The sequence below is a fragment of the Suricata suricatta genome, chromosome 7 (genome assembly GCF_006229205.1).
Source record: "Suricata suricatta isolate VVHF042 chromosome 7, meerkat_22Aug2017_6uvM2_HiC, whole genome shotgun sequence".
Taxonomy (NCBI): domain Eukaryota; kingdom Metazoa; phylum Chordata; class Mammalia; order Carnivora; family Herpestidae; genus Suricata; species Suricata suricatta.
This window is the reverse complement of record NC_043706.1, coordinates 25,436,656-25,460,301: the sequence shown is the minus strand read 5'-3', so window position 1 is coordinate 25,460,301 and position 23,646 is coordinate 25,436,656. Positions and strand designations below refer to the sequence as shown.

The following is a 23,646-nucleotide window of genomic DNA, read 5'->3' as shown; positions in this document are numbered from 1 at the left end:
AATTTAATGATAGAGCATGGAGAAAAAAGCCCATTCTTGTGATGTCCATGTGATCGGAGTCCCCAAACAAACCCAGTCTCTGAAAAATAACCCATCGATCCCACTTCTCTTTTCAAAGGCAATTTAGAAGAGACTTCTAGACATCTGAGGCATCATTTGTTTACAAGGCCCTATTTCAATTATCAGTTGGAAGCTAATGTTTCACAGACCACATGTTTAAATGCTCACCTCTTCCATTGTTTATGAAAAGGCAGAGCCCAAGATTTCCAGCATGCCCTGGCTCTTCCAGAGGGCCCAGCCATTGGGGGGTGGGGAGCAGAGGAGGTCAGTGCTCTTGCCTTCAGGAATCTCTGAGCTTGCCGGAACCTTCCAGTGTGTGGGTGGTAGATGTATCAGCTGACAGGGGGAAGTGAGAGCGTGAAGGCGGCCACCCAAGTCTTCAGGTCACCGCTGACACTCCTGACGGAGCTCAGATCTCAGCACTGGGAGGGCACCTGCTCGCCTTGCCAAAACAAACCAGCCCCTGCTAAGGGCACATTGCAAAGAAGGGGGGAGCATGAGGGGCAGGGAGCTCTGGGCTTCACTTAAACCGGCTCAAATAACCAGTTTACAATGATGCGATGTTCTTGGGCATTGAGGGTAGAAAAGGGGCTGAGGCTCTGCTCCAGATCTGGGGAGCATTAATATGCATCAGGGCAGAGTTCTCAAAATGAGCCCTTGCTCTGGTGGTCCTCTGCCGACAGGATTTTGAACCGCTATTTGTTGTCTTTAGGCCTGAGGAACCATCTGGTTTTGATTCAGGTGGCCTCAGGGTTGGCTCAGAGGTGAAAAGGGTGTGCACTCAAATTGAATTTCTCACAAATTTCAAACCAGAAGAATCCAAGTTTTCTCACACAAAGCCCACTCTACTTACACAGCCCCTGGCCCTGGAAGCCTGGCATAAATCAGTTTCACCTGTTTAACTAAATGAGCACATGGTACCCTAATGAAAGTGATTGGTGCAATCAGATAGTTTCTACATGTGTTCTAATGTAGAGAGAAAGGGTATCTGTGTGTGTGTGTGTGTGTGTGTGTGTGTGTGTGTGTGCATGCGCGCACGCGTGTGAACTCTTATTGACCTCCTGCCACATCCCTTTGTGGTGGTGATGGTGATTCAGGGTCCTGGTAGGGCAGGGGTGGGACTTGGACCATCTCCAGTCTTAGATTGGATAGTTCTGAATATGTAATAGAGTCCTCTATCCCAACCAATTAATATTAAGGGAGAAGGAAGTTTTGTATCTAATGAGCACATCTGAGTTGGAGCTATGAAAATTAAAATTTCTTTTGAGGCTGCTGGATCAGGTAGGAAGTCTTCAGATGGAAAATGTTTAGATTTTTGCCCCTTGTTTCAGAGGGTAAAGTCTGGAAAGTGGTACTCATCAAACTGAGTGAAGCAAGAATGAATCTCTTGGTAGGCTATATTGTCAAGCTGCCACTCCTGCTTAGAACATTCCTCTATGTATAGATATCTCTATATCTAGGTGCCACATGGGCATCCTTGGGACCTAGGTTTTGTCATCATTGCTAATTTTCCATGTTAAAAACCACAAATCAAATGAACAAACAGAAATCGAATCTTCTAAAATAGGGATATGCCAACTATGGCTGGTGGGTCAAATCCAGGCCACATCTATTTTTATCTATAAAGTTTTATTGGAACACACACACACACCCCATTTGTTTAGATTTTATCTGCAACTGCTTACTCAGAGTCGAGTAATTGTGACAGGGACTGCAAAGCTGATAATACTTGCCACCTGGTGCTTTACAGATCAGGTACACCAATCCTGTTCCAAAATGTTGTGCTTCTGTGTCCCCTAGCTGAAGCTGAAGAGGGCTATTCTCTAAACTTTATGACAGGAGTACCTAAGAAGGTGCTTTCTCAAAACAGACATTTAATGAACTCCATGGAGAGTTTGGGGGATACACTTATGTTTCTACTTGTTTCCTCTCTGTAAAAACGTGCCCTCCTTTCAAATCCCAAAAATTCCTATGTGCAGGAGGAGGAAAATACAAGAGACCTTGTATCATGGAAAATCTTATTGACATCTTCTTGTCCATTCTTGAGCTTAATTTTGTCTCACTATAGGTCTCCTTACACAGATTCTGGGCTGTCCTGGGAACAATTCTGTTTCCCTTCATGTTAAAACATGACTGATCCTACACAGTACATGGTACACAGTGGCTGCATTGTATAGACCAGCCACAGAATAAAACCACAGACTTGGGTTTTTTCTTAATGTGGTTTAGTATGGTGGTCATACATGGCAAGGTAAATGTCAGTATTTCTAAAATTCCAACCCCTTTTCTCTACCTAGTCCATTGTTCTCTCCTTCAAAATGAAGGCTTAGGTTGCAGCCACACAGTCTAAATTAATTTAGCACAGAAAGTAAAGCTCTAATGTCATTGGAATGTAAGGGAGGGAGTTGGGACTTAACACTAAGTCCATTCCACTGCTGCCCTTACCGTAGTGTTACAGGCAATAAGTTTGCTCTAACAGAGCCTTTTAAAAAGTGATACTGATACACAGGACTTTCCCCTTTTTGCTACAGTCATATTTTATGGTCTTCAGATAGACAAAAATTATGCACATGCACGCAATAAATGTGCATATCTGTGCATGTTATGTATACTTATGATTTAATATATGTATATATACACATTCAAATTTGTAAAAATGAAGGAGGCATTCCCTCTGAATTGCTGAGTACATATAACCCCAGCTTAATGGCAGAGCCTTTTTATGCTCACACTGAGCTCCCAGGACCAATGAGACTAGAGCTCTGTTTATAAGAATTGATGCCTGCTTTCCAGTTTCGTTGTTAGTCCTTGTAAAGCAAGATGAAGATACATTTTCTGACACTGACCCAACCTCTCTATACTTTTTTTCCCCTTTATTCCTCACAGGGGGTTCTACTGGATGGGGGAGAGAAATCTGCATTCCTCTCAAAATGCACTTAATCATCTCTCCATACACATTTGAACAGTGGATTAGTGGGTATGCAACACACCAGAGTTTGAAATCTTGAAGGGCCTTTATTCTGGCCGCTCTCCCTTATCACACAGGGTGCTCACCCCCAGTTCTGAAGGCTGTGGTTATTTCTATCAGTACATAGACACAGGGTCAGCAGCTTCCTCCTGGGCTCTCCCTGGTTTTTTTCAGTTGTCGTCATGTTAATCATCGTAGGCAGTAAAGTTGTTAGCTTTCTTTTATAAGGACTAATCAAAATCCATTGCTCCTTCCCAAAAAGCCAAAAGCAGAAAACACCACAAAGAGAGAAGAGGCGGAGAGCCGAAGGGAGAAGCCCACAGTGACATGGCAGTTAAAATGTCCCCAACAGTTACTTCATGAATTATTCTTGCACTCAAGGTAAAAAGAAGTCTATTTTCCTATTCAGAAAAATAGCAATCCATCCCTAAAGTCAATCACACTGGATAACATTTGGAAAGAGCTCAAAACTAGGTAAAAATCGTGGAATTTCCTCGTTTTCAAACACACACTGGATTGTTTTTTCCAGCTTCATCTGTCAGCATCTTTGGGGGTGGGGAGTGTCGTCGAGGGCCTTGAAGGGTTTTCATGTGAAAAAGCAGCTTGAAATGATACTATCTCGGCAGGAAAAACAGATCTGTGCAAGGGTCAGCCATTTGAAGTTCTGATTTCAAGAGGAAAGTAGAAGGAAGTGTGGAGAATAAAGAAGGCATCTGACTCTGGATGAATGTGAAATTCTTATGTGACTTGGCTCACATTCTCCTTTAGCAGACAGAATACAGCATGATTCTGGGTTCACTCTGTGACAAACAGACCACACAAAACAAAGAAGGGGCAGTGCTGTGAACTAAGACTGTTGCTCTTGATAAGCTCTCTGGGGTACGATTTCAAGCAGTAAGTTAATGGCCTCACTACAAAAGAGTCCCAGGGGTCCCTGAAGCTTGACCCCAAAACTTGAACTCTACCTGAACTGATTTTTTCCTTTTTTTTTTTCTTTTTTGAGGTTTGAAAACATTTAATCAACTCTCCTCCCAGGACATTTGATTTCTGTGCACTTCTGCACTTGTGGGCTCCATCTGGGGGAAGAAGTGCCAAAACCACCATTGGAAAGACTGCCCCGGAGGTATTTTCAGTCCGACTGGAAGCAGCAGGTAACGGAAATCTTATGAGACAGCTTGTTCTCAGGAGATTTTCTTGTCCAGTTTTGCTGACCAAAGCATTCCCCTGGTTTGAATAAACCTTGAATTAGCAGCTGCACTTTAAAACACTGATTCTTGGTTCTAATTGCAATTAAAAAGCTTGGAAGCTTACCTCTTACTCTTGCGTTTTGCTGTCCCTGCCTTTGTCCCATGACATTAAGTGCTTCCTGGCCTCCTGAAAGCATTTCACTTCCTTTCCAGAAACGCTGGATTGTAGTTGGATAAATCATCTAAATGCTTTCAATTCAAGCCAATGAGCATCGATTAGCATCAACACTAGTCCCATCATAGGACTGGATGTAGGGATGGAGCCTAATATCCATGAATTCAAGGGAGTCAACCACATAGAAAGGGCAGACACACTTTCAGTGATGGTGCAAGTAACACTTGACTGCTCAAATGAAGCATACTGGAAACACACAGACAGGTAGAGACACACCAGAAGTTAATCACTGTTTATCTTTTAAATAATAGATCACACAAAGTTATTTTCCATAAATGCCAGTTGTTTAAGGGAGTAGCTTGTTTTGTTTAAACCATCAAATATATAAACCGGAAAGTGGCCAGTAGTTTTTAGTGCTGAGCTCATTTAAAGTACTGGGACTTGCTCTCTGGAGCACTGTTTCAAGATTCTGAGGCTGTATTTGTTCTCAACAGAAAATGGTGCTGATTGATTGGTTGTTGTTGATGTCTCGCAGGGAGGGAAAAACAACCTGAATGCCACAGGTTCTGAAGTAGATAAAACCCACATATGAATCAATGCAGATTTAAAACAACTCAACACAAACCCTTCCTCAGACATATGAATTGCAGTGGACTTTTTTATGACAAGGACTCTTCTTAAACCACTGTACATGCACTGTGAGTCCGATGCTATATATATATACGCAGATATTTAAAAGCATAAAGGAAAATTTAGAGACAGTATCACATCAGAATACAGGTTTCTCTGCATTCTGAAAATTTGTTTTATGCCACTTAGCTTTTTTGAAAGACTAACATTACTATACGTGTTTACAAACAGAAAGAAATCTGAAGAGGATTTTCACTTTTATGGAATGGCAATTGCTTCTTTGTACCATTTCATCTTCTGAAAGTTTTCATAAGAACACTGTACTTTCTGATAGCAGGAGAAGCCAGTATTGATGTCCATCTGGACCCCCCACTTTGTGATTTTATAAAAGGTTTCCCCTGTGTTTAGATACTCTATCCCAAAGGACAATAAAAATAAAATCCTTTCCACAACATTTTTATTTGATTTTGAGAACGAGCCATGACCTATCAGTATAGATAGATAGGGGATTGATTATTCACGAACTTCAGACTTACCGAACAAGAAGTGAAGGTTTCTGAGTAGAAGCTGCAGTATCCACCTAAAGATGTGGCATCTGTGTGCCTTTCATGAAATGGAATTCCCAACTAATTTCAGAAGATTGACGGTCCAGCCAGGGCCATCCCGACAGCTGGTTACCAGGCAGCTTCTGGTGGTGATGTACAAGGCATATTTATCATCCCAAGGGCTCCAAAGAGAAAGTGGGATACCATGACTAGAGTGCTATAAAACTGTCTGGGTATTTTGGGTATTATTCTTATTATATTAAAGTTCTATTAAAGTGAAACATGTTACTATTTAGATTTCTGTCTGCCTGGCGGTGTTTGTTTCATAAATCTTGCAGGAGAAAATTGGCCCATGGAATTGGATGTTGGATATAGCATTTCTTCCACATCAAGAAAATGGCCACACATTTTTTTAATTGTTTCCCTTGCAAATAATTTTTAAACAGCCTTACAAAAATGTTTTCCTTGCTTCACTCCCCAGTGAGTTAAAAATGCACACCCGTGGTTGCCAGTTGGCATAGTCTCTTGTGATTCCAGCAGACAGCAATGGGAATGTATGAGGTGATTTCTGTGGGGGGTGAGTGGGGGGCGGCTGCTTTTCTTGCAGTATGCAAAATGATCCTTTTTATTTTTAACTAATTCCTTAAAGCAAAAACACTTCCCACCCACAAGTGTTGCCTAATTGGGGGACATGGAAAATAAATGAAGAAACAAGACTCAAACAAAGAGTGTTTGCTATACCCACTTTAACACTAATTAATTATTGTTGTCAGTAAACTGAAAGTGTACATGGATTACATTTTCCAGAGTCTTTGCCTGGGCCTACAGGGGGTGTGGGGCATGTTGCTCCAGGCTTCCATGGTGGTGGGAGCACAGTTAAAACCAGCGGGAAGTCTTGCTCACACACTCCTTCTGTATAAAGGATGATGTGTTTCAGTATTGGCTTGCGGTTCTAAAATGAGATGCTTTTCTATTTCAATTATATTGCGGTGGATCAAACATTACAAAATAAGCCACAAATAGGAGTGTAGGCTTACCAAAAATGAAAGCATATGTCTGAGTGTCCAAATAGAATAGTCATATGTTGACACCTTGAAATACTCAGGCTGTCCCTGCCATGTTTGAGGCTTGCTCTATAGGCTCAAACTAGAAAGAAGGCAGAAATTTGGTTTTGACACATTCCCAACTCTCTTGCACGCCTTTTCAAAAGACTTTTAAACCTCTGTTCCTCTGCTTTTCCATCTAATGAGAGCCATCTTTTCCATTCTACTCTCCCCCAACTTTAAGCTGTTCTGTGTTTCAATTTATAAGGGATGTAATCACGCTATGGAAAGATCATTGGGGATAGGGAGTTCTTTTTCTTCATTGATTTATTAAACAATTACTTGTGTACCTGTTGAATTCTGGGCTCTGGGCTAGGCACTAGGGATGCAATACTAAGCAAACCAGACACTATCTCTGTTCCCATGCTGTGTAGTGGGAGAGATGGACTTTAATGAAATAGTCAGAAAAATGAGTTTATGGTTAAAATCACAATAAGAATTGTACTATAAAGTAGAGGTACTATTGAAGAATATAATGGAGATGTTGGCTTTGTCTGGATGAGGGAAATGGGTAAAGGTGAGGAAGTCAGGGAAAATTTTCTTCTCTGAGGATACTTGAGCAGGAGTCAGACAAAGTGTAACTCAGTGAATTAAGGAAGAACGTTTTTACATAAGTACTGTTTCCCTGGGTCTTAGAGAGTTCTCAGGATGCAGTATTTTCAGTGCTGAAACTGGGACAGTTTCTGGAAACCTACACTAAGGGCATAGAGCATGCAAAGACTTCATTGCAGATGGAAACATGGAACGTTTAAGGAATGGAAAGAAGGCTACGGTTACTGGAAAAAGTTGGCAGTAGTTTACCCTAGGTGAGATCCAATGAGAGAGACGTTCAGGGCCCAACCACATAGGCCCTTGAAGGTTATGTTAAGGTGTCTATCCTAAGAGCAATGGAAAGTGTTTTAAGAAAGGTTTACCTTTCAAGAAGTTCACTTGAGCTAGAATATGGGGATCATTATCATGCAAAGTTCACAAATCTTTTCCTCCCTTAAAGCTAGCTGTGGTCCTTTGGCTGTGGTGTGCCGGTAAATATTTAACAACTGGTTTTTGGTAAAAGGATTGGGTTTGAAGTGGGTGATGGTGGAAAAACCCTCATTGATAGCATTTGCCAGTTTCCATTGTGTTTCCACCATAGTCAGTTTCATGCTACCAACTTGGTGTCTTGAATGCAGAGTTGGGAAAACATACTATGATGAACCTCAAGAGCCATGCTAGTAACTTCCCTTCCTGTTCAAACAGAATATTACTCAAATAGCCAATAAATTTAAGCCTTTACTCTGACCTATGAAAAGTTCTGACAGACACAAGAGGGGAGCTGAAAACACTTCTACTACACATGTGAAGATTCGATAGACATAACAAGTCTTGCTCCAATGAATCTAGAGGGTCCAAAAGACATGGAAAAAAACTGAGCACTGATTAAAAAAAAGTAAAAATCACATTAGACTAAAAGAAGGCTCTTAGAAACCATGGAAACATTTCTACAACCTTCTGTGGTGCTGGATGACCATCAGAGAACTGAACACCAATGTCAGTGTGATCCTTTGATATAACTAAGGTTTCTGCAATCTTGCCTCAGAAGTTAAAAATTTTTGGAATTCCAACCACTATGCTAAAACCAAACGAAAATGAAACCTCACAATGCTCCAGGTTCAGAATGCTGCATGCTTAGAAAAGGGATATATAACATTTTAACCCTGAACAACCAGAGCTGTAAAAACTAAAGCACAAGGTCAAGGAAATCTGTGTTTCTTGAAAGCAAGAATCATTTCTTATTCCCTTTGGTATCCATATTGAGTGCTTAGAATCATGTACAAAGTACAAGTTAAAAATGATAGAAATATAGATAGATCTTTTAACTTGCATAAAAAGATAGGTCTTTATGATTAACTTTGTAACCATCTGACCATTGTAAGCTATCTTATTGTCTGAACTTCAATATAAGTAGCTATTAAAATTTTCAGAAAAGGATAGCTATTAACTCTTAGTTTTTAAATACATTTTTAAATTATATAATAGATGTAGAAGCACAGGAAAGTTCTAAAGATGGTCAACAGTTTGCATTATATGGTAAATTTGTCATAATTAATGAACCAACTCATTATTTACTCAAGTCTTTGGTTTATTTTGATTTCCTTAGTTTTTACCTAATGTTTCTGTTCCAGGATCCCACTCAGATACCACATTACATTTAGTCAGGCTGTCTCCTAAGGCTCCTCTTCATGGTGACACGTTTCAACTTTCCTTATGAATGACCTTGACTGCTTTGAAGAGTACCAGCTCTGTGTTTTATTATTTTCAAGACACTATTTTCAATTGTAATCTGTTCGATGTTTTTCTCCTGATTAGACTGGGCACCTCCAGCGTTTTAGGAAGGGATACCACAGAAGTAAAGCGCTTTTCTCATGACACTGTATGCAGGGTTCATACTATCAATACTTTATCACTGTATTGTTGATCTTGATCACCTAGATGATATAGTTTTCTGGTTTCTCTACTGTAAAGTTGCCCTATTTTTCCTGCTTTCATTCTGAACTATTTGGAAGGAAGTCACTATTCACAGCCCACGATTAAGTGATGAGCAGTTATGCTCCCTCTCTTTGAAAGCAAAATATCTGATAAATTATTTGGAATTCCTCTGCATCAGAGATCATCTCTTCTCCATCAATTATTTATTTATTCAAACATGTATCTATATCAGTATCGACTCAAGGATATTTACTTTGTACTTAGGGTTATAATCCAGCATTACTTCATTTATTTTGTTCAAATTTTGTCCAGCTTTGTCTATTGGGGGCCCTTTCAGTTGCCTTCTGTGTCCCTTTTACATATTCCCATCACCGAAGGTTTTATTTTTGAGCACTTTAATTACTTTCCGGCACTACAAAACACTCCAGGATCATCTTGTATATTTCCTACCCCAGTCCTAGGGTCACCCATTTCTGCAAGGAGAAAATGGTTCGTTTTATTAGAGAATGATATTAGAAACCAATATCTGAGTGCTAGAGTGATTCATTGTTCCTAGGATGTCATTGTTCTTAGGACCTCACAGCTAGTAGAACAAAAAAATGTGTGTATCTATCTCTATATTAATCAAAATGCACGTTTGTGCTGATGTCTCCAACTTATTACCACATAGATCATTTTAATGTCCTCCCCTTACTTGTCTGTGTAAGTTCTGATTTCAATAGTAAGACACCCAGCTCCCGTCGTCTGTCATCCATGTTCTTAATTGTTTAATTCCAGAATACATGTATACTGGCTTAAGAATTGTTAGCCCATGCCTTCACTGGAAACAATTTCAACTAAAATATAGTGCAAAGTGAGGGCGAGTACTTGTGCTTTTAGTCTTACACACTCCATTCATTTGCAACTTAGATTAGAATCTTTCCCCCTACTCTCCTCAGTGAAATTGTTTAATACCTTTGTAATGTAGTTTGATTCTTTTTCTTAAAGTAATTTATTGTTAAATTAGTTTCCATACAACACTCAGTGCTCTTCCCCACAAGTGCCCTCCTCCATCACCACCACCTTTTTCCCCCCTCCCCCTTCCCCTTCAACCCTCAGTTTGTTTTCAGCATTCTATAGTCTGTCAAGTTTTGCGTCCCTCTCTCTCCCCAACTCTCTTTCCCTCTTCCCCTCCCCCTGCTCCTCCATTAGGTTTCTCCTGTTCTCCTGTTAGACCTATGAGTGCAAACATATGGTATCTGTCTTTCTCTGCCTGACTTATTTTGCTTAGCATTGACACCCTCAAGGTCCATCCACTTTCCTACAAATGGCCAGATTTCATTCTTTCTCATTGCCATGTAATACTCCATTGTATATATATATATATATACCACATCTTCTTGATCCACTCATCAGATGATGGACATTTAGGCTCTTTCCATGTTTTGGTTATTGTTGACATTGCTGCTATGCACATTGGGGTATATGTGCTCCTATGCATCAGCACTTCTGTATCCCTTGGGCAAATCCCTGCAGTGCTATTGCTGGGTCATAAGGGAGTTCTGTGGATGCAACATGCAGAAGAATGAAACTAGACCACTTTCTTACACCATACACAAAAATAAACTCAAAATGGCTGAAGGACCTGAATGTGAGACAGGAAACCATCAAGGAAACCTCGAGGAGAAAACAGGAAACAACCTCCTTGACCTCAACTGCAACAATTTCCTACTCGACACATCCCCAAGGGCAAGGGAAATGAAAGCAAAATTGAACTCTTGGGACTTCATAAAGATAAAAAGCTTCTGCACTGCAAAGGAAACAATCAAGAAAACTAATAGGCAACTGACAGAATGGGAAAAGATCGTTGCAAATGACATATCAGATAAAGGGCTAGTATCCAAAATCTACAAGGAACTCACAAAACTCCACACCTGAAAAACAAATAACCCAGTGAAGAAATGGGCAGAAGACATAAACAGACACTTCTCCAAAGAGGACATCCAGATGGCCTACAGGCACATGAAATGATGCTCAACATCACTCATCATCAGGGAAACACAAATCAAAACCACACTGAGATACCACCTCACACCAGTCAGAGTGGCTAAAATGAACAAATCAAGAGACTATAGATGCTGGCGAAGGTGGGGAGAGACGGGAACCCTCCTACCCTGTTGGTGGGAATGTAAGTTGGTGGAGCCGCTCTGGAAAATAGTGTGGAGGCTCCTCAAAAAACTATCCATAGAACTCCTTGATACTTTTATTAAAGTCTGCATTTTGTCTTAGTTCCCAATCTATTAAGTGAATTTAAAAAATTATATACATTAAGCTTCACTCTTTCTGTGGTAAATTTCTATAACTTGATAAATGCATAGTTTGAGGTCTAATAGAATAGTTCTCCATTCTAAAAAAATTCTGTTTCACCTTTTCAACTCTCTCCACATTCCCAACCACAAATCTGTTTATCGTCTCTATAGTTTTGTCTTTTCCCAAATATAGAATCATACCGTATGGATGCATTCAATGTTCTTCTATGCCTTTTGTTGACTTCATAGGTCATTTCTTTTTATCACTAAATAGTATTCCACTATATGGATACACTACAATTTGTTTATTTATTCACATACTATCTATTCACTTTGATTCTTTCCAGTTTGGAGCAATTATGAATATAGCTCCTATAATCATTGATGTGAAAGTCCTGCTCTAGACATACAACATACATTTTTAAATCAATTGGATAAATACCTATGAGTGCAACTACTGGGTCACATGGGAAGACTATACTTAATTTTGCAAGAAACTACCAAACTCTATTCCAAAGTAGCTGCACCATTCCTTTACAAAGTGAATGATTGTTTTTTGAATTGTTTTTGTGTTTTCTCTGCATCCTCACCAGCAATTACTATGGTAAGTTTTTGGATTTTAGTAATTCCAATAGGTGCAAATGCATTAATGTGTATTTCCTTAATGACAAATGGTATTTAGCATATTTTCATATGTTTATTTGCCATCCATGTATTTTTAAATTTTTTAATGTTTATTTATTTTTGAGAGAGAGAGACAGAGCACAGGCAGAAAGGGACAGAGAGAGAGGGAGTCACAGAATCTGACGCAGGCTCCAGGCTCTGAGGTGTCAGCACAGAGTCTGACACGGGGGTTGAACTCACAAACCACAAGATCATGACCTGAACCAAAGTCAGATAATTAGCTGACTGAGCCATCCACGTGCCCCACCATCTATGTATTATCTTTGGCAAAACATATATTCAGATCTTTTGCTCATTTTTAAATTGACTTGTTTGTTTTGCATTGTTGAATTTTAATAGTTCTTTATATATTTTATATATAAGTTCTTTATAACATGTATGTTTTGTATAAATTTTGTCCCAGGCAGTGGCTTCTCTTTTCATTCTCTTAAGTGTGTCTTTTGAAGGGAAAAAGATTTAAACTTTAATAAACACAAACTTATGATTTTTGTTCTTTCATGGATCATACTTTGGTGTTGTATCTGAAAACTAACCAATTCAAGGTCACATAGCCTTTTCCTGCTTTTTTCCTAGATGTAATTTTATCATTTTATAATTTTGCATTTTATATTTAGAGTCTGTGTGTGCATGTGTGTGTGTGCATATGGGTATCCAACTGTTCCATAATCATTTGCTAAAGAGATTAATCTTTCTCCACTGAATTGCCTTTGTTCTTTTATTTTTAAAAAATTGGTTGACTATATCTGTGTAGGTTTGTTTCTGTGTTCTCTACTGTATCCCATATATATATATGGGTCTGTGTGTGTATGTGTGTATGTGTGTGCGTGTGTGTGTGTATATATATACATGTCTATTCTTTGACTAATACCATGCTGTTTTGATTATTGTAGCTTTATAGTAAGTCTTGAAATTGAGTTCAACTTGAACTGAATGTTCCAACTTGGCTCTTCTTTTCTTATATTGCATTGACTGTTCTAGGTCTTTGCCTTTCCATATAAATTTTAGAAACACTCTGCCAATATCTTCAAAATAGCTTGCCAAGATTTTAATTGGGATTGCATTAAATCTATAGCACAAGTTTCAAAAAATTGATGTCTTAACAATAGTTTTTTAACCCACAAATATGGAACATTTCTCCATTAATAGAGCTCTAGGATTTCTTTCATTAGTGTTTTATAATTTTCTGCATATACACACTGTACATATTTTGTTAGATTTACATAAGTATTTCATTTTTTGGTGCTATTGTCAATGGTGTTTTTTAAATTTCAACTTCCAATTACTTGTTTCAGAGAAGCAATTGACTTTTGTATGTTGTTCAACACCTGTTCAACAACTGTTTATTAGTTTCAGAAGAGTTTTTATAGATTTTGTTGTTTTTTTATATAGACAATTAAGTGAGCTGTGAATAAAAACAATTTTGTTTCTAATATATTTTATTTCTCTTACTTGTCTTATTGCACCAGCTAGGATTTCCAGTGTCATGTTGAATAGTGGTGGTGAGGGAGGACATCCTTGTCTTGGTACTGATCTGGGGGGAGAACTGTCCAGTATCTCACCATTAAGTGTTATGTTGGCTCCAGGATTTTAAAAAATGTTCTTTATCAAGTTGAATAAGTTCTCCTTCATTCTTAGCTTGCTGGGAGTTTTTATCATGAATGGATGATGTATTTTGTCAAATATTTTTCTATGTTAATTGATGTCATCATATGACTTAGCATGTTGATGTGGATGGTTATTACATTAATTGCATTTTGAATATTAAACCAACCTATAGACCTAGAATAAATCCCACTTGGTCATGGTGCATAATTATTCTTATACATTATCAAGTTTGATTTACTAGTATTTTGTTGAAAATTTTTGTGTCTATGTTCATGAATATTGGCCCATAGTTTTATTTTCTTTATCTTGTTTGGGAATAAGAGGTAATTCCTCAGAGTGAGTATGAATGTGTTTTTTTTTTTTTCACTGCTTGCAGGCTTAATTTACTCTTTTTTCTCTGGTTTCCACAGGTGGAAATGTAAGTTACTGATTTTAGTATTTTCTTCTTTTCTAATATATACATTTGATACTATAAATTTTCCTGTAAGCATGGCTTTCACTGCACCCTACAAATTTTGATGGATTTTATTTTTGATATTTTAAAGTTTTATTTGAGAGAGAGAGAGAGACCATGCAAGGAGAGAGAGGTGGGGGAGAGAGAGAGAGAGAGAGAGAGAGAGAGGGAGAGAGAGAGAGAGAGAGAGAGAGAGAGAGAGAGAGAGAGAGAGAATCCCATCCCAAGCAGGCTCCACATTCAGTGCAGAGCCTGACATGGGCCTCAATCCCAAGATTCTGGGATCATGGCCTGAGCTGAAATCAAGAGTCAGACATTCAACAGAATGAACCACCCAAGTACCAAATGAGTTGTGTTTTCTTATTCATTTTCACTTAGTTCAAAATATTTAAAAATTTCTCTGGAGACTTCTCTAATCAGTGGGTTATTTTTATGTGTATTATTTGATTTCCACATATTTGAGGATTTTTCCAACTTTATTTCTGTTATTTGCTTCTAGTTTATTTCCACTTCGTATTATTTCTATTCTCTTAAAGTTGTTAAGATGTATGTCATGGCCCATAGTGTATCTATTTTAGTGAATGTTCCATATGAGCTTAAGGAGAATGTGTATTTTGCTATTATTGGATAGACTCTTCTATAAATGTCAATAGATCAACTTGGTTGGTAGTTCTGTTCAGGTCATCTGTATCCCAATATATCCTGATTTTCTGCCTACTTGATTGATCAATTATTGACAGAAGACTGTTAGTCTTCAACTCTAATAGCATCTTTGTCTATTTCTCCTATAAGTTCTACCCATTTCCCTCATGTATTTTGATGTACTTTTGTTAGGTGCATGGCCTTTTAAGATTGGTATATCTTCTTAGGGAATCAACCCCTTTATCACTATATAATACTCCTTTTTTATCTGATAATCTTCCTTGTTCTGAAGTCTTCTTGTATGAAATAAATTTAACTACTTATACTTTCTTTTGATTGGTATTATCATGGTATATGTCTCCTCATACCAATACTTTTAACCTATTTGAGTATTAATATTTAAAAGTGCTTTTTGTATACAACGTTTATTTGGGTCTTGTTTCATACATTCTGACAATTGATAGACTTACACCATTCATATTTAAGGTGATTTTTGATATAGTTGAATTAATATCTATCATGCTTCTGTATGCAATACATTTGGACTTTGTTGTACTTTGTACCCCTGTTGACTGTTCTCTCATCATTAGATGAGAGAGAAAAGCTAGAAGAGCTTTGATGGGAAGAATTCTCTTCCCGTACTTGGGATAAAAGCTCTGCAAAGTCTTTTCCTCTGGAGATTAGGCCTAGGTGTGTTTCAGTGTGATTGCTATTCCTCTCCCCTTCCCAGAGCCATGAGGAGATCTTTTTTGGAAAGTTGAAAAAACTGATGGCACTTTTGGAAATAAATTCATGAAAATGTGGTGGCCACCCTAAGACTGTGACTCCCAGGAGTTTCTTATTTCTATACTAGTTAACACTTAACCTGCAGCAATTTCATCAAAATTACTGGATAAGTGTTCCTACTGGTTATGGCACTAGCAGCTTTTGCTCTGGTAAGCAGATGTTGACTATGTCTTTCTGGAATTGCCTCCGTCTCCATATTTGGAGTGGGGAACCCCCACTGAAACCTCAGTTCTCTGATGGTGGTAAATACGTGGCTGATTTTCAGTTTTTACTTGATGTAATGTTGGGGAGTGATGATTTCCAGGGACTTTACATATCAGAGCTGAAACTATAAATCCTTATTTTGTTTCTTTGTTTAGTCAAAATTTTAATTTGAGATAATTGTAGATTCATATACAGTTGCTTTTTCTTCACTAATTGACTTAAATGTGCAAAATTTTTAGCATGTTAATATAGCAGGTTACACTGATTAATATTTATAATATTTAACCAGTTTCCTATCACTAGATTAAAACTCTACTTGATTCAGATACATAATTATTTTCATATATTGATGAATTCTACTGCCTAGTATTTTAAAGTTTTTTTAAATTTTTAAAAACTTTTTAATGTTTTATTTATTTTTGATACAGAGAGAGACAGAGCATGAAAGGGGGAGGCGCAGAGAGAGAAGGAGACACAGAACCAGAAACAGGCCCCAGGCTCTGAGCTAGCTGTCAGCACAGAGCCTGACACGGGGCTCGAACCCACAAATGTGAAATCTGACCTGAGCCGAAGTCGGAGGCTTAACCGACTGAGCCACACAGAGGCCGCTTAAAAAGTTTTAAAGATCTTTTTTTCATTCATGAAGGATATTGATCATTTTTCTTTTATGCACTGTTTTTTTAATTTTGATATCAAAGTAATACTTCATAAAATGAGTTGGGAGGTATATCCTTCTTTTCTATTTTCTGGAATAGATGATATAGATTTAGAGTTAATTTTTTTTAGACACTTGGTAGGATTATCCATGAAACCAACTGGGACTAAAAATTTCATTTTGGAAAAATTTTAAATTATGAGTTCAATTTTTACAGTTATAGGGCTATTGAAATTATGTGTTTTATTTTGGTTGCATTGTAGTAGTTTTTGCATTTTAGCAATTGGGTTATTTAATCTAAGTTGTTGAACTTATGTAGTTTAGTGTCACTTATTTATCCTATAGGATCTCTAGAGGTAATCCATGTCATTTCTGATGCTGGTAATTTGTGTCTTCTCTATTTTTTCTTCATTAGTGTTTATAGGGGGTGTCAATTTGATTGATCTTTTCAAAGAACCAGCTTTTTGTTTCACTGGGTTTCTCTCTCTCTCTTTTAAAATTTCTTAACACTTATGCATTTTTGAGATTGAGATAGAGTGCGAAATGCTAAGAATGAACTGAGGGTAGAGGGGGAAGGGGGAGGGGGGAAAAGAGGTGGTGGTGATGGTGGAGGGCACTTAAGGGGAAGAGCACTGGGTGTTGTATGGAAAACAATTTGACAATAAAATATTATTGAAAACAAAAACAAAAAAACTTATTAATGAACACATGTTTTAGAAAATAAGATTTGGCCACAATTCTCTATCTCTGATTTGTTGAATGTCACTGAAAAGGGAAAACTTTTAATAATCATGTTTGAATAAACATATTTGAATACAATGAAAAAAAAAGAGATAGAGTGCGAGTGGGGGAGGGGCTGAGTCTCTCTCTCTCTCTTTTTTTTATTTTATTTATTTTTGATACAGAGAGAGACAGAGCATGAGACGGGGAGGGACAGAGAGAGAAGGAGACACAGAACCGGAAGCAGCTCCAGGCTCTGAGCTAGCTGTCAGCACAGAGCCTGACGCAGGGCTTGAACCCACGTACGTGAGATCTGACCTGAGCCGAAGTCAGAGGCTTAACCGACTGAGCCACCCAGGTGCCTCTTTCTCTTTTTTATTTAATTGGTTGATGCTCTTATCTTTATTATTTCTTCCACCTGCTTATTCCGTGTTTATTTTTTTCTTTTTATTTCTAGATTCTTGGGATAGGAGCTTAGATTATTGATTTAAGGCTTTTTTCTATCACTATATTTTGCAAATTTAATTACAATTACAAGTTTAATTACAGTATGTCTTGGTATTGGCCTGCTTTTGTTGGTCTGCTGTGCCTCCTGAATTTGGATGTTTGTTTCCTTCCCCAGATTAGGGAAGTTTTCAACTATTATCTCTTCAAATACATTTTTCTACTCCCTTTTCTCTCTCTTTGTCTTCTGGGACTCCTATAATATAAATAGATGGAGTCACTGAGTCCCTAAGTCTATTCTTGTGTTGGATAATTCTCCTTCCTCTCTTTTGTTTGACTTCATTATTTTCCATTACTTTGTCTTCTAGGTCATTAATTTGTACCTCTGCTTCTTCCAGCCTGCTGTTCATTACAACAAGCTTATTTCAATCTTGTTTATTGTATTCTTCATCTCTAACTGATTTTTTAACTCTTTTATTTCTGTAGTAAGCATCTCGCTAATGCTGATGATGTAGTAAGGGTCGTCTATTCTTTTCTCAGCTTAGTGAGTATCCTCATGATTGCTGCTTTATATTCTCCACCAGGCATGTTACCTATATCTATTTCACTTCAATTTCTGGCTATGGTCTTATCTTGTGTTTTCATTTGTGATAAATTCCTCCCTGGTTGCATTTTTTTCTAACATTCTGCCTTCTTTTCTATATTAGAAAGGCCAGTTATGTATCATGCACCTGAAGTAATGGCCTTATGAAGAAAAGGTCATGTAGTGCCTAGGGCCTGGTTCTTTAAGGAGTGTCTCTGGTGGGTGATGCATGGGCTCTGCAGTTGTGTTTTGGCTGCTGTATACTTCAGGCCAGTTGCCTGCAGAGACTCTCCTTGTCTGCTATGGGCAGTGTTTGGTCCCTTGTCTGAAAGTGGCAAGTTTTAATAGGTGCGCTCTAGTCTGCTTGTAAAATGAAACCTGACACTACCCCCACCCTAACTGAGGCCCTGTAGGACTCTTTGGTTGGGAGTTATGATGTGGGGAGGGGTTTGTGCTGGTCTTTGGGGGAAGAATCCACTGTGCTGGGAAGGTGGCAAGCTTTACTGAAAAAGCATCCCTACCAGAGTGCAGGGTCAGTGGGGCTTGGTGTAAGCAAGTTGAGCAGCCCGTGTCCACGCTTGGCTATTTCCCACAGATGGCTCTGTGTTTATGCTGAGGAACAGAGGAGGGAAAATGTGCAGCCACCTCCTTTGTGTCTAGAGAGGCGTCTCCATAAATCCTGCCTCTTAGGGACATGCTCCAAAAGAAGCAAATAATCCCCCTCTGCATGCTCCAGGCATTCTTCAGATTGCTGTTTCCAAAATGTCTGCCTCCATGTTGTTTGCTTACCTTCTCTCCGGCAGCATAATGCCTTCTGGCCTCTGTCTCAGCCATGTACTCTGACCTTTAAAATTCCAGGCTTTGTGGTACCTGGGCAGCTCAATTAAGCATCTGACTCTTGAATTTGGCTCAGGCCATGATCTCAGGATTCATGGGGTCAAGCTCAGCCTTGGGCTCCCTGCAGACAGTGTGGAGCCTGCTTGAGATTCTCTCCACCCACCCCTCTGCTCTTCCTATGCTTGTGCTAACTCTCTCTCTCTCTCAAAATAAATAAATAAACTAAAAAAAAATAAAATAAAATTCCAGGCTTTACGCCTGCTGATTGCAAGAACTCATGAATTCAGACCTTCTCATTTTATAAATCAAAATTTTAGGGAAAAGTTTTCCTTGTGCTTCTCTCTCTCTCTCTCTTCTCCACAACCATGGCTCCCTCCTCTTTACAGCAGCCAGGATCCATTTCTCCTCTAAACCACATGTCCACCTTCATACTTCATATCTCCACCCCCATACCTTCTTTGATGTTACCTCTTCTCTCAATTTTGTTGTGGAAACTGTTCTGTGAAACTTCAGGTTGATTTCTGGGGCATTTAGAAAGATTTGATAGGCATCTAATTGTGCTCATGAGATGAGAAAAGCCTAGGGGCATCCAACTCTGCTGCCATCTTTCTCTCATCAGTATACATCCCCCTTTGTTTCTAATTTAACTACTTTAGTGATACAATTCCCCTGCCAGCAGTATGTCTCACAAATTGTGCTATGTTGAGTTTTCATTTTCATTAAATTTAAGTATATATTGTCAAATTTCCTTTGAGACTTCCTTTTTTGATGTGGATTATTTAGAAGTACACTGTTCAGTTTCCAAGTACTGAGAGTTTTCTCTATATCTTTCTGTTATTGATCTCGAATTTGATTCCACTGTGATCTGCAATACATTCTAAATGATTTAAATTACTTAAAATTCTTTTCCTTAAATTATTTCTTTTTTAATTGAAGTATAATTAACATACGGTACTATATTAGCTTCAGGTGTAAAATGTAATGATTGAACAATTCTATACATTACTCATTGCTCATCAAGATAAGTGTACTCTTGATCCCCTTTATCTTTTTCACCCCTCCCCCACCCACCTCCCCTCTGGAAATCACCAATTTGTTCTCTGTACTTAAAAATTATTAGGTTTTGCCTAATGACCCTTGGTATATTTCTGTGGATGCTTGAGAAGAATGTGTATTTTGTAATTGTTGGGGAGAGTGCTGTATAAATGTCAGTTAGATCTTGATTGGTGGTATAATTGAGGTTTTTGTATACTTGTTGATTTTTTGTCTAGTTGTTGTATTATTTGTAAAAATAAGCATTATTAAAGTCTCTAAGTGTAACTATGGATTTTTCTATTCCTGCTTTCCATTTAGTTACCCCCTCTGCATACTTAGCAACTTTGTTGCTTGGTGCATACATTAGGATTGCTATGTCTTCTTGGTGGATTGACTCTGTTATCAATTTGTAAGTCCCCTCTCTATCTCTAGTAATTTTCTTAGAAATCTACTGTATCTGATATTAACATAGCCACTTCTGATTTCCTTTGATTAATGTTTGCAGGATATAAATCTGCCTATATTGGTATATTTGAAATGAGTTTCTCTTAGACAATATATATAGTAGTTTTAAAAATTCAGTCTGTCTGTGCGGCCTGCCTCCTGCACAATCCCCACCTCTTTTGCACCCTGCATTCTGCCAATAACAACCAGCCAGCTCCCAGCAGCCCTACTGCCATCCCATCCCCGCCCCACAGTCCCAAAAGTGGGTGTGAATGGGGGTCGCATCACCACTCTGGACCTGGAAGTGCAGCAGAGTCTTTGTTGGCACATAGCCCTTGTTACAAAATTAACCAAGACTCACCTTTGTTTGCAAAGTGCCACAGAAAACAGAACACTATAGAGTTAGACCTGACCCTTTGCTCTTGTGTCAAATAAGTGTCATCAGAAAACCGTTTAGTTTTGATCCAAGCCATGAGACCATTATAGGCTTGCCATTCCACATTCAACCAGGCTCTGCTCCTCTCTTGAGCAGTCCCAGGAAACCTTCACAGAAACCTTTTGGCTTTGGAGACACAGAAAAGGAAGAAAGCCCAAAACTTGAAAAATAGATGTATTCTGGCATTTGTTATGGGCTGAGTTGTGCCCCCCAAATTAATATGTCAAATCTTTAACCCCCAGTACTTCAGAAAGTAGCTATATTTGGAGACAGGGCCTTTATAATGGTGATCAAATTAAAATGAAGCTCTAGGGTGGGCCCTGAGCCAATTTGACTGATGTCCTTATAAGAAGAGGAAATTTGGACACACAAAGAGATACCAGGGTCACCAAGCACAGAGAAATAAAGACCATGTGAGGACACAGCAAGAAGGAGGTCATCTGCAAGCCAAGGAGAAAGACTTCAAAAGAAACCAAACTTGTTGACATCTTAATCTTGGAATTTTACACTCCAGAACTGTGAGAGATAATTTCCATTGTTTAAGCCACTCAGTCTGCAGTATTTTGTTATGGAAGCCTTAGAAATAAATGTAGTATTCAAGACAATTTTCCTATTTTAACAGTCTGGAGTCCATGCTGGAACACAAAACCAGGAAATTGTCTCTCGTGTCTGTTACAGAAAATCTTCCTGTGAGGGATGGGCCTTGAAAAAGTTTTACTACTTTTCTAAATGATGGGGCAAATTTGAAACAAAGAAATCTGTTTGGGGTATCTGGATGTCTCAGTCAGATGAACATCCAACTTCAGCTCACGTCATGATCTCATGGTTCTTGAGTCTGAGTCCCTCGGTGGGTTCTGTGCTGACAGCTCAGAGCCTGGAGCCTGCTTCAGATTCAGTGTCTCCCTCTCTCTTCCCTTCCCCTGCTTATGCTCTGTCTCTCTCTATCTCTCAAGAATAAACAAACATTAAAAATTGTTTTTAATATTTTAATATTATACTATGTATGGACAAAACAAAGAACAATGGATACATTTAAGTCAGGCTTTCTTATCTAGGATTTAGTTATTCATAAAGGATTATGGAATATTTAAGAAATGTTTTGCAGGCTACTTAGCATTCTGTTGGTAATAGTAGCAAAAAAGATGTGAGCACAATGAAATGTTTTTTACATGCATGACTTTTCTTCTTTTTCCATTTATGTTTTGATTCCAAATTTTCAAATATTTAAGTGTGTTACAGTTTTGAGTCTTAATGGGCATCCAAATATGAACATATTATAAGGAATGCCTTATAAACTGTGATCCAGTCAATGTGGAGTTCCCGTGACTCAGATAAGAATCCATAAATTGTTTGTCTCCAGACCTCTTGAGTAGCATGTTTACTTTTCTGATTTGAATGACTGAATGCACCTTACCTGTGTATTATCATCTTTGATCTTTTTCTAATTAGGTATATCTCATGATGTACAAGAGTATCATTAAATGAATAACAAGTAAGAACAATTCAATCTGTCAATCTTTATTTTTATAATTGTTGTATTTAGACCATTTACATTTAGTGTAATTTTTGATGTCAGGGCATAAGTCTACCACTTTAGATTTTGTTTCTTGCTTATTCTCTCTGTCTTTAAAATTCTGTTCTTTTTCTTGATTTCCTTTCTATTTCCACGTTGATTTGTTAAATGTTTTTGAGGGTATCTCTTTATACAGCTTTTTTGCTGGTTAACATCCCAGTCTAGGGAATCAACATTTTGCTAGCTTATGTTTAGAGACCTTCCTTTTATGTCCCCTTAATTTCCCCCATTTAAAATGTAACTGTCTCAAACATTTCATCTAAGTCCATTTAGAATCATATCAATCATCAAACACCATTTAGAAAACTCAAGAGAAGAGAATGCATTGCATTTATTTGTATTTTACTCCTTCAGTTCTTTCTTTTTTCCTGATGCTTCAAGAATCCTTTCCTATTTCTTTATTATTTTAGAAAACTTCCCTTAGTCATTATTTCAGATAGGTCTACTAGTAGTAAACTATTTTTTTATTTTCCTTTAATTGGGAATATCTTAGTTTCCTCTTCTTAACAAAAGGATATTTTCACTTGATATATGATTCTGGGCTTTTTTTTTTTTTTAATTTCAGCACTCTTTTGAGTAGCACATATTTTTATGTGCTACTTCCTGCTGGCCTCTATGGTTTCTAATAAGAAATCTGCTGACATTTTAACTTCCTCCTGTAGATAAGGTGTCATTTCTCATTCTGATTTCAGGATTTTTTTCCTTTGTCCTTAATTTTCAGAAATTTGACATGATATGTCTGGATGTGTATTTCTTTGGGTTTACCCAGTTAAGGGCTTTCTCAGAATTTTTTATCTTTAGGTTTATGTCTTTTGCCAGATTTAGGGAATTTTTAGCCATTGTTTCTTCAAGTACTTTTTAAAAAAATCTCTGCTGTCTTTGTTTTATGCTTCTGGGACTCTGATAACACAAGTGTCAGATCTTTTATTATAGTCCCACAGGTCTGTAAGTCTCTGTTAATTTTTTCTCAGTCTATTTCCTTTCTATTGTTCAATTTGGGAAATTTCTACTATTCTTTCTTTTTTCCTTCATAATATTTTATTGTCAAATTGTTTTCCATACAACACCCAGTGCTCTTCCCCTTAAGTGCCCTCCACCATCACCACCACCCCTTTTCCCCCC

At 38.0% G+C, this 23,646-nt stretch overlaps 1 long non-coding RNA gene across 2 annotated transcripts in view; it reads left to right on the top strand.

Moving 5' to 3' along the window:
• LOC115296960 overlaps window positions 1-4,287 on the top strand; it is a 36,512-nt gene extending 32,225 nt beyond the window's left edge. For both annotated transcript variants that reach the window (XR_003911165.1, XR_003911164.1), the window contains 2 exons: window positions 3,291-3,409; window positions 4,032-4,287. This is a non-coding gene — a long non-coding RNA (uncharacterized LOC115296960). The remainder of the gene's footprint in view (window positions 1-3,290; window positions 3,410-4,031) is intronic.
• The last annotated feature ends 19,359 nt before the right edge of the window (window positions 4,288-23,646 follow it).